The following is an 11924-nucleotide window of genomic DNA, read 5'->3' on the forward strand; positions in this document are numbered from 1 at the left end:
AGGGTCTATTTTCTTCCCTGGCCTCGTATTTTCCGTAGACGACGCCACAGATAGAAAAATAGTCAAAATTAAAAAGTAAACATCCTTGATATTTTTCCACAACACCATGATGTCGTTCCAAATACATACACTACTAACTTATAGTAAGCCAATATGGTAATTATTTGGAGATTTCCACCATTTCATAAGTTATATTGACCAACACGTTACCACCGGCACATAATTTACACAATAATTGAATATGTTTGAACACATTTAAGATCGTGCGACAACAAATCTGGTGTCACTTAAAAGTATTAACAACAAGCGGATTAATATCACAGAACTATCACAATTAGATCATAAAAAACGGATTTATTCGAGAGCCTTACCGAATGCAAATATAATCCATAGAAAACGTGTCTGTACGTCTAATGGTGTTAACTTCTTATCGCCTTGGAATAATATAATAACTCCCTTCTTTAAAGCCGACACCGACTAGTCACTCGTGAGGAAATAAATGCAATTTTTCTTAATAATCTTAGAAAGCTCGTCTAGTTAATTTATGCTTCACTAAACACAAAATATGAAAAAAAAGTCAAACGTTGATTAAGTGAAACGAGTATAGATTCCCGTTAAGGTTTAGAGTCCATAGTTTGATTCAAACAACAGACCCGATAGTCCACTGATAACTCAGAAGTATATCGATCCTTACGATGAAATCTTCAGACGAAAACACAGAATTTCTCCATACGGTCGTCACTATAACGAAAATTCACATTTCACAAACGACAACTGAGAAGGTATTTATAGAACTTCACGTGCGCGCAAGCACTTACATCTTTGTAAAGGTACCATAGAGTTTAAAGTAGAAAACATATTTTGTAGTGAAATAATAAAAGTTGGCAGGTAACAGCTGTTAAGTCGGTCTAGTAAGTCGGTAAAAAACTCCCGAAGGAATGTAATAAGTCGATATTAATATGCTAGGATTTGAATGACACCTTTGCGTTCTAATCTCAGTAATCTCCCAGTATAAATCGAACATTAGAATAAATTTGAATTTTTTTTCGTGGACTTTAAATATTCAGTTCATTTATGTCTGATATAGAGAATACTAGTACTGCTATTTCTTTCTATATTTTTTTTTTTATCAAAAAAAAACCTGCATTTCTCACATAAAATTAAAATATTTCTGATTAAGCCTCAAACAATTAACCTAATACTCGTTATTAAATTTGAATTAATTTTTTTAAACGTTCATCTCCGTCTTATAAATTATTTTAAAGCTTATGTCACATAAACTCGCTTTTTTTTCATCTTAATGTTTTTAGCCGTCTACAAAGTTGAAAGTGTATTTTACATTTAAGCAGATTAAAATTAGAATGTGATCCCCAGGGGCTTCTGAATTCGGTTAGACGTTAAAGGGACAGATGTGCCATTTCTTTTGATCGATCGTACCTCAGTCACAAAAACAGGAATTTATTAGCTTAGCGAATCTTTTATAATGGTCAAAACTCGGCAATGAAATTTGATCCTTCAAATTCATGTGTGTCCAGAATTATCCGCTTCTAAAAGTTAAAAAGACGACTCGTCATGTTCTCTATATAGAAAAGACATATATATATAGAAATAGAGAGTAAAATTCCAAGTTTGGAATATTTTTTAAGGAATTGTGGGTTTGTTGTACATTTCTAGTAATTTTGAAGACTATTTACATATATTCAAGACCAAAATCAACCCCCGAAAATGTCAAATTTGTTCCCTTAAAAAGAACTGCATGCATTTGTAATCCAGTGGTAAAATCGTTCTACAATTCCATGGTATTAAATATCCAGTTTTATTGTTTAAACAAGCCAGAACAATAAATAAATAAAAATCTGACCCCAAATAGAAGTTGATTTAATTAGTATATTAAAATAATATACTAACTTCTGGATAGATCAATATATTTACATTCAACTTGTAAGAATAGTGCTCTCTGTAAATAGTTGGGTTTTGTAACATATGGCAAATTAACAACTCCTAAGTCTATTTATATGATAAATAGTACTGCTACATAGAATTTTACTTTAAAGGCTAGTTTACACCAATATTTACCCGAATAAAATAGAATTCAACTATGCCTTTAGAAGGCATTATTCCAATAATGTAGAATGATGGCATTGCAATTGCATGACAACCCCCTCCTCTAACCGCCAAAAATGCTCCGTTAAGTTTATACCTTATCCCTTGTTTGCAATAACTTCTCGTCTAATTACTACTGTAAACAATATTCATTCACTGAATTTAAAAAGGCGTTGAGTATCCTTTCTTCAATATTATCAATGTAACTGGACGTGAAGATCAAAATGGCCATAATTATAATTTTAAAGATATAAGCTTAACTCAATTGTAATATGCCCTAATATATGTAAAACAATTTTTTGTAGTTAAACTGATTTGAGCCATATAAGCTGATTATATTCGAGATAAAATAACTCATAATAAAAATGTATTACTGGGCTTGGTGCTATATTGGACCACCAGTTCAACAATTGATAACGCTTTTATATCGAGATAACATTTTTGGGGTTTTCTGACCCGAATCCAACTGTAAGCGATACTTCAAAAGTCAGGACCACTGTACAATTTGCAAGCCATGTTAAAAAATGTATTTGTACCCTAATCCTGACAAATTGTACAACTAGAGATTCTTAACATTACATTTATATATATTAAAATAGAAGTTTCAATCTAAAAAAGCACCTTCATCACCGCCTGACAAAATTGCCCTTGTTTAAAATCTTGCATGATCTGAAAAGATGATGCATAATTTAAAGAACCTGTGGACATTCAACAAAATAATCTTAAGTGAGTGGTAATTTAATACCATATTGGCAGACATAGGATATACGCTTTTATTGATGTGCACGCGTGTTTGTTTTTAAACACTTCAAGGGTATCGCAAATGAAGCCAAGAAATTTTGCCTTCGGGCTTTCAAGAAGTACTGTAACATGTATGGAATTTGGGTAATGAGCTTGCCAGGCTTTGAAACAGTCGCTCCACTATCGACAAGCGAAGAGAAATGATGAGGTTTCATTCATCAACCTAGCCGCACCTGGAACTAAATTCTCTGTAGAAACAAACTCATACTCAGAACGTCTACCCACGTTATGTTTTATTGTGCATGTAATTGCTAAAACATTGTGAATGACACTGCGTTTATCGGTTTTTACACCGAATTACTACCTTGGCTGGGTTGGGTTGGGCTGGGCTGCACAGGTTTTATAGAGCTTTGACATGATCCTGGACATTTTCACAATATGAAGATGACTGCAATACAGAATAGCGTTTCATGGAGGTTTGTAAATGAAGCGATTTGATTGGATTGTACGGTAGTGAATACAGCCAGGTCTCTGATTTGCTGTATTCGCTGGCGCACAATCCAATCAAATTGATACATTGCGTGATACAACAAGTTTGTAACAGCTTGACATTGTGAAGATTGATCCTGGATAGTTATCGGAAGTAGTTATCAGGTATAACTCGTCTTTTGGGATTTTCATTTAAAAATATTAAAGTTTGGCGTTTAAGAACATACCGTGTTGTTCCTTGGCATGAGACATCCAGCGTAAATATTGTGCTACCTGAGCATCAAACATTACTCATTATTTTCATTAGTGAATGCAATAGTGAAACTGCATTCTTAGAGGTTTTACTAATTCTTTGGACTAACAAATCTGTTTTATTCTAGTTATTTATAAAAATCTAGCGTTGGGCTTGCTTTCAACCGTAAAAGGTCAAACATTATATTTCCCGTTACCATGATAAGCTCAATTCCTGCGGACATAAATTTCAGATTTAAAAGGCTGGATTATATTATCAACCATTTCAATTATAGTTTGGCGAATTGTCCTCGTAATTCCCACAGACGTTTCGATTGTTCCCTAGGACATTAAGATCTGAGTTAGTCGACATTTTGAAAACTTAAGTAATAAATTTCGACACTATTTTATGTCTTCGACAATAACTCGCAGGCATAAATCTCATATATATAATACTGTAGAGTTTGAAGTATTTAATCTTTAAAACTTTCTGTCTGAGTCGAACTTCACGATTGATGTTCAATATTCCAGTTTAAAGCGACTTTTGTGTCTACAGAATGAAAAATCGAGGTCTCAATTTTCATTTTCACCAGGAATTTATTTCGTGTCCAAACCACACCCCATTTGCCATAAACCCGTATTGGTGATACGATGCCAAAAAGCATACGGATAATCTTCGATATTTAGAACAAGACCTAGCCTGTAATTCAAATTGAAAACTTAAGCAATTTTTATTGATTTGTCGAGCTTAAAATGAAATATCACGAACCCGATTAAAAAATAAGGTTGTTCCCTTACATCTCAACATTAAGATAAAGTGCACGAGATTGATTTTACATCAATGAAAGCAAGAATAACACCAATAAATATTGATGATACATTTTGGTTTGTTGTATAATAACCATGGGTAGTTGTTTGGTATCTGATACTCTCAACCATAAATATTTAAATTCGTCTCCCTTACCCGAAATCTAACATCTTACCAGTTTCACCATGTCAGGCTATTATGAACTTCGTACTTATACATAGCTTGCAATACTCACCTTTCTTCAGCATTAAAGTTTGTTTTAATAAAGCAATTTGATTGGATTGTATGCTAGCGAATTCAACCAATCAGAGGCCTTGACAGAAAGTCTGTGAGCACAAAGCCACAATGGCGTACAATCCAATCAAATCGCTGCATTCTGTGGCTTTTGCAGTCAAGGTATAATTAAGAAGTTCGTAATAGCTTGACATTGTGAAGATGACTTCTCACTAAAACTTCACTTTTTGTTATAAACCCAAAAAGTTTAACAACAGCTGTTATATCAGAATACACAAATATAGATTTAACCTTGTTGTTTTCCCATCCATTATCTGTTATATTTTGCTCAATAGTAATGATTTTTAGGAACCAGCTTGATACCATTTGAACCTTTCCTAAACCCAGTATTCTTTAATGAGGTAATCAATATAGATGTTTTAGTACCGTGACCAAGCTCTCTTCACTTTTATTTCAACATCTGTCGTTAATCGATGTACCAAGATATTTTTTATATTATAAATTCAATGATATGAGTTTTCCCGAATTATTTTTATTTGCGTTACCAATTCAGATAACGGTGTGGAGCTTAATAGCATAATGCGCTGATTAAAATATCACGTTCTTCCACACCTGGTGATACATCTCTTTGGAGGAGTCCACTACTAAACTACCTCCACTTTAGATTTTGCCATTCTTTGGACGACATTTTTGCAGGACAGAGTTGTCTTGCTTGTACAGATTTGTAATAATTTGTCATGTGTTGGTAAAAGTAAAGGTTACTATAGTCCATTAAGGAGTATAGTTTAACCTGTCCAGTAAATTTGTCCACTTACAAATTTTAATCTTTTTTTTTATAAAATTCGCGTTTCAATATTCATACTTTCAGTAATTTACTTTAAACATTACAAAAGTGAGTTGCGCCTCTCTTCAAGAGGTAAACATTCCGCTAAAGAGTATCAAAATATGAATTTATACCCATGGGTGCCCAAATTTTCTGTTTGGTTTAACCCAGCCATCCAAGCTCATGCTACACTATATATGAAATATACAGATAAACTGAAAACATACAGGTAGGTCAATTCTTAGGTAATCTAGTTTTGATAAATCAAACTTGACATAACTGTATTTGTAAGTTCTTCACATGAAATGCTAGCATATTAAAGCAGGTAATTTTCGACGTAAACTCATTATTAAAGACATGTGTTTCAGAAATCTATGTAAACAACTAATTAGTTTGGTTAACCTTGCTGGTAAAACTTCATCTCAATGACGACGCCCGGTAAATTGACGTCTTTTGATGTTTCAAATACACAGACCAGGCGCTACAAAGGTGGGGTAATCTATCCGGTTTACGTGTATTTAGGAAAGAGTACTTCATTTGCTTCTGTTATGGTCCTAAGCTTTCGTTCAACACAATCGTGCTAATAAAATCAAACAAATCCATATCAGTGTGGAGTGAGGGTTATATTGCCTGCATTAGCCGAGTGGAGCCGCGAATAGACGATATACGGTGTCCGGTGCGGAATTACTGAAGAAGCGAATCGTGTACACACCGTGTCCGGACCCGTACCTCGTGGGTTCGCGATACAAACGAGGTACGGGTCCGGACACGGTTCGCTTCTTCTATTTTCAAAAGGTGCGAATAGACGAGATAAGGTGTCCGATGCAGTGTACGGTGCGAATTAATCGATACAAACGAAAATAGTAGAAGTGAACACACAAGGTCTGGGTCCGGACACGATTCGTTTCTACTGTATCGATAATCCCGCACCAGACACCATACCTCGTCTATTCACACCTTTAAGCGAAGAAAACGCATAAATTCCACATAGCAGCTGTAGAGTGAAAACAGTATGTACATACCAAATTAAATTCAAACAAAATAAAAACTGACTTCCTACTTTGAAGAATATAGAGCGGCAATCGTCTATTGTATTGCCAAGGATATTTCTTTTTCAGTGAAGGGAAAAATCATGGTTATGGAAGAAGCAGATACAAATCCATCAGCAAATGTTCCGCCATTTTGTATATTTCTAAGGAAATAGAAATCATTAAAAGATGTGTAAGATGAAAACCCCAAGAATCTTAAGAGAAACTGAACTAACACAGTAAGACATTGTAGAAAAGCAAAATGTTTCTTTAATACCGATACGGATAGCCGAAATTGAGCTTGCGTCGCAGTATGTTTTTTCTTCTGTAAATTCTGTTTTCTTGAATTGGACGTTAAGGTATAAAGCATTGTGATTATGGCAATCATTTCAACTCACTGCTTATTATTTTTAGATAAGAAAAGATAACAAGCATATCTATAATTATCATATTATCTGCTGCATAATGTAATCGTATATAGAAATATAATGATTATTATCATCATTTTACAATCATCTCAATAAATGATGCAGAAACTTATGGAAATAGTTATATTAAGATAGTTAGATTCTAAATGACTTGTTCAAGATTATTTTCTTAAGCACCTGGAATTATAATTATGAAATTCCGTACATTTGTAGGCAGTACTTTTTATTACAATTTGAATATTCTATTATAATGTAGCCGGATAAAATTGCACCGTTTCTTCCGTTCTCATTTCCTTGAGAACACGATAAAGACGCTATTGCTGATCGAATTTGGAAGAAAAATCATATAATCGCCTAATATTATAATGATGTGATAGTTTTAACAAATTGTTTCGTTCAGTGGGTTACTGAGTTATTGTCCATAACTCATCTATTACATTACAAATTGGCATGTGGAAGCTATGAGACCTATAGTTGATATCGAGCGTTGTCGAAAACCCAAAATACTTCAAATGTATTTGTGAAAGCGACTGAGACAGGCGTCAGGTGCACTGTTTTTGGTGTTCTAATGAGAAACTTAGATTCGGTACAATTTATCTGCAAACCACTGAGTCGTGATTTTGAAATAAAATTTATATTTCAGTCTTAGGTTACATAAATAACCAATTTAATGTTTTGCATGAAGATTATGGAGAGGAAAAGAAGAAAATAAACGAGAAATCCACCAGTGTCGACTCGAAAAACATTCAGGCAAATCTTATAGCTAGATGTCTAATTGATCTGTCTTTTACTTCATCAATTTTAACGTAATTCCCAATAACTATACTTAAAATCTCCTCAACTGTGGTAAAGCCAACAGTTCACTCCATACATGGAAAGAATTCAGGTTTAAGTCGACAAAACAGATCGCTTTTTGATGTGCTAGAGTAGATTTTAGATACTGACAGACGAATAGACTCTTCTTTATCTGGATAATACGGTACTTACATTACTCAAATACTGCTGAACGGAGATATTCTTACCCTGTGATAAAATTCATTCTGTAACGAAGCTGGAAAATTATGTCTATAAAACAAATGCTTTAAATATTATGGTAATTAAGTCATATAGACACTGTTCTGAAGTACTTCGTTGATTCAGAACTCCATTCCGGAAATATAGTCAACTAGGAGATACTGCAGCGGACATGGAAGCAAACTCAGGAAAAGAATAAACGAAAATTATTCACAGTATCTTGTGTGTGCGGTGTGTTAATGATTTAATAGAGGCACAGCGTCAAGCAACTGATAAACAAATTTTGTGCAAATCATCTATGGTAGGGTGGTAAGTAAAAAAAGACATGTTACACAAGAAGAGCCATAAAGATTCCCGCCCTATACCACCAATTACACACCAATGCTAAATAAGCCTGACATAAGCTGCAATGGAATATATCTTTGTAGAGCGAAACGGGAAATAATCTTTCGTGTTCTCAATCTGAATATATTACTTTATTTCCGTTATCATATCATGGCAATTCTGTTTTGTATCTAAGCACGCTATCTCCTGGATATCTTTTCCCTTTGGAGAATTTCTGATCTTTTTCAAACGGTATTTAAAAAATGGTATTTAGCCTCTTTCGGCAATCAAAATCTTACTTATTATTGTTAGTTTATACCCAGTTTGGCGGTTTAAGTTCCACTGTGCCATGTTATATCGATTCTGATCAACAGTTCCCTGTCAGTGATGCAGGTAAGAGGGGCTGACGACTAGGACAACAAACCGAGGCCCCGTGTGCTACAGGCTGTGCACATTAAAGGCAGTTGGAAATCGAAAAAGAGCAGGCTAATGCCCCTGTCCTGGCAAAATTCCCCTCATTGCACCCTGCATGGCGTTGCCCGTGTTCATTAGGACGTAAAACTCCATTCATTTCATTTCATTTCTCATCAACAGTTTATATTAGCACAGAGGCTAATTAGAGTGACCTTTGATTAATTTGAATGGTTAAATGATGCTTCGTCAAAAAGACAATGACTAACAGAAATAACTTGTGACAGGGACAGAATAGCAGTCATTAATGATCTCAATAAAGGAGTATGTTACTGATTTTTGTACACGACGGCATAATCTTGGGCTTCTTAGCTTGAGAGCAAGAAATGCGTACACGTCAGCTCATCGCCATAGAATTATAAAGTCATAACTGACTTTTTTCTGGAAATTTACTTTCCAAAAAAGGCAAAAAACCTGATTTCAGAAAGGTTATATATCTACAAAATAGGCCCTTTGTTGTCAAGAAATGGATATAGATATGACTTTTGATTTTAGTCTTGAATATATGTAAATAGCTTTCAGAAGTACTAGACACGTACGAAAATCGGATAATTCCTTTAAAAATACTTCAATCTAGGAATTTTACTCACTATTTCTATAATGTCTTTTCTATATAGCACAGAATATCTTAAAATGACGATTAACATTCAAACGCAGATTATTCTGGGCACACATGGATATAGAGGCTCAAATTTCGCCAGTGAGCTGTGACCATTATTACTGATTGGCTTAGCTAAAAAAATCCCGTTTCTCTGACTAAAGTATAATTGGTCAAAAACATGGCCCACCTGTCCCTTTAACAGGCATGTTAAAAGCTACACTGGCAGCTCATCGTCAATTTTTATATGTGTCATGTTAAAATTTGTGTAGCGAATGAACATGTGAATCCTGAACAAAACATTAATACTCTGTATCAGTGTGTAGGTTATACCGAAAGCGTATTGACTGCATATTAGATGGATACGATGCAGATATCTAATCCAGCCATGTAATATAACACCCAAGTAGACATTATGAGCAATGTTATATTTATTTACAGGTTAAAAGTGTGCAGTTACAACCTTTATACATGGTGTTATATCTTATAAATCGTGAAGTAGGTGTTTAGGAAAAATATTCTCATTTCTGACAGTTTGAATGGTTTCCATGTGCCACTTGAAGTTAGAACTATGTTGATTTGGTACAAGACTGTTTACACTTGTGCATGTTTATCTATAATGATGATCTTTCTACTCAACCTCACTTAGAAATTCCCATTCTGCATGTTGCTGGGATGGTATTTAATGAATAATTTGCCAAGGTGAAATAAAAAGATCTAGTGGTCGTTCAATACAATTTGCAGTGATATCTGGTGACAATATCACTCCGAACAAACACATCAAGCAATATATGAATTAAATAATTGATTAAAGTAAGCTAGTCTACAATGTCAGTTAGCTGGATGCGGACGTTAAGAGCGCTGCTACGGCAACGGAAGATGGGTATTGATATTGCTCTAGGGATGCAGATGCCAGGCATCTCGACACAGAAAGGCAAAAGTCGAAAGCAATAAACTGTTGGCACGTAAGAGTTGTTTGGGCAACTTTTGTTGTAGGCTCACGTCCAAATATCGTCTGTAGGTTCATGTGAATACGATCATTGATACTTAATTTTAATTATTGCCTTGCTTACAGGCGTCCAAAATACATGCTAGCACAGTAGAAGCTACAGTTTTTAACTTATGAGATCATTGTTCGCATGATGAAAGACGGAGAAAAAAATTAGATATGGGCTACGCAGTTCGATGATGCTTAAATCTGAATGTACGTATTAATTGGGTGAAAGGTTAATTTCGTGGCAAATTACACTACCTACAACTAGCTCTCAGTTCTTGTAATGTGTTAAAATATGTAGAATACTCGACAGGAAGTACATTTACGAGGTATCAAAACTTTCTTCTCAAACCACAGCATGCATAAAAAAAATTTCCTGTGAGTTTTATGACATTCTTTGGATCATGTTAGTAACGCTAGTATAGATTTATGACTATAACCAGACTTGTTGTTCCTGGCTGAATGATTTCATTCTGAATCTGTTATAAGAGTAAGACATTCATCACCCCTCATTCAATATCTTTATTGCTATCGGCAGTTCTTATTAGAACTTCTCGTCACGACCTCTATCGGGACGAGTTGTTGCCCTTAACGACGATTGCTAACCTTGAATTATTGCTCCAGACGCCTTGGTGAAGACTGTGTAAATTGATGAGATCACACATAAAGTAGCTTGTCTTTATTATTTGACATGTTATATGGGAAAAATCATCAGTTACTTGCTTTCTTTCTTTCGATAATAATACGACATTCAGTTCATATATCAGAATACGTTGATTCGTGCTACTATGGTTCAGGGCAAGCCTTCTTTAGATATATACGAATTATTAGCAATGGTATGAAGCCACCATGCACTTTGCTTACAGAGTTAGACTATGAAAGAATTAGTCCTTTTGGTTTTTTTGATAGATCTTGTCATACTAAAGTATGATTGATCAAACGGATTGCTGACTTGCCCCTTTAATATCAGTAAAGCCCATGTTTGCACTAAATTATGTAATTCTCTAGGTCGGTGCGGTAAGGATTGTATACCAAACCCCATGTAGATGCTCCTCTCAATTTTGGCAAGACAGTCATTTCCAACTTTCAAGTCCAGTGGCGACATTATCCCTTGAAGCTCGTGGATAAAAAGAACGTGGTCTGATTGCGACATGTATCCAGGACCTTTGGTCAGTAGCATGTACACATGTAGTCATGATAGCGAGTTCGTTTGTCTTGTCAGTATCAGTAGCTTCATATAATAACGTAGGATGTAAAACTCCATTCATATATAATAACGGAAGGGTTGAATCCAGACGTGTGAAATTCATTCTATATTTACAGCTTTGAATTCTTATGAATCGTTTTATTTCTTTTGTATATTAATCTCTTTGATCGATGATTCGGACTGATTCAAAATCAATGACAATGAACAAAACAATTGATTACGTCTGTAGTATCTAGTTTCAAGCTTCCATCGTGAACCCACTTCAAGTTGTTAGTTCCTATTAATAGACCGATCAAATATTACAATCAACTATTTCTAAAATTGTTGTGCAACCAATTAAGAGGCCTTTCTTGATAATGAAGTAAAATTCTTTTAAAATGGTTATTATCATGACATTGTATTGATGACGACGGATGTGGGTGAAGGCGGAT

Source organism: Lottia gigantea (genome assembly GCF_000327385.1).
Source record: "Lottia gigantea unplaced genomic scaffold LOTGIsca_14, whole genome shotgun sequence".
In the NCBI taxonomy this organism is placed as follows: domain Eukaryota; kingdom Metazoa; phylum Mollusca; class Gastropoda; family Lottiidae; genus Lottia; species Lottia gigantea.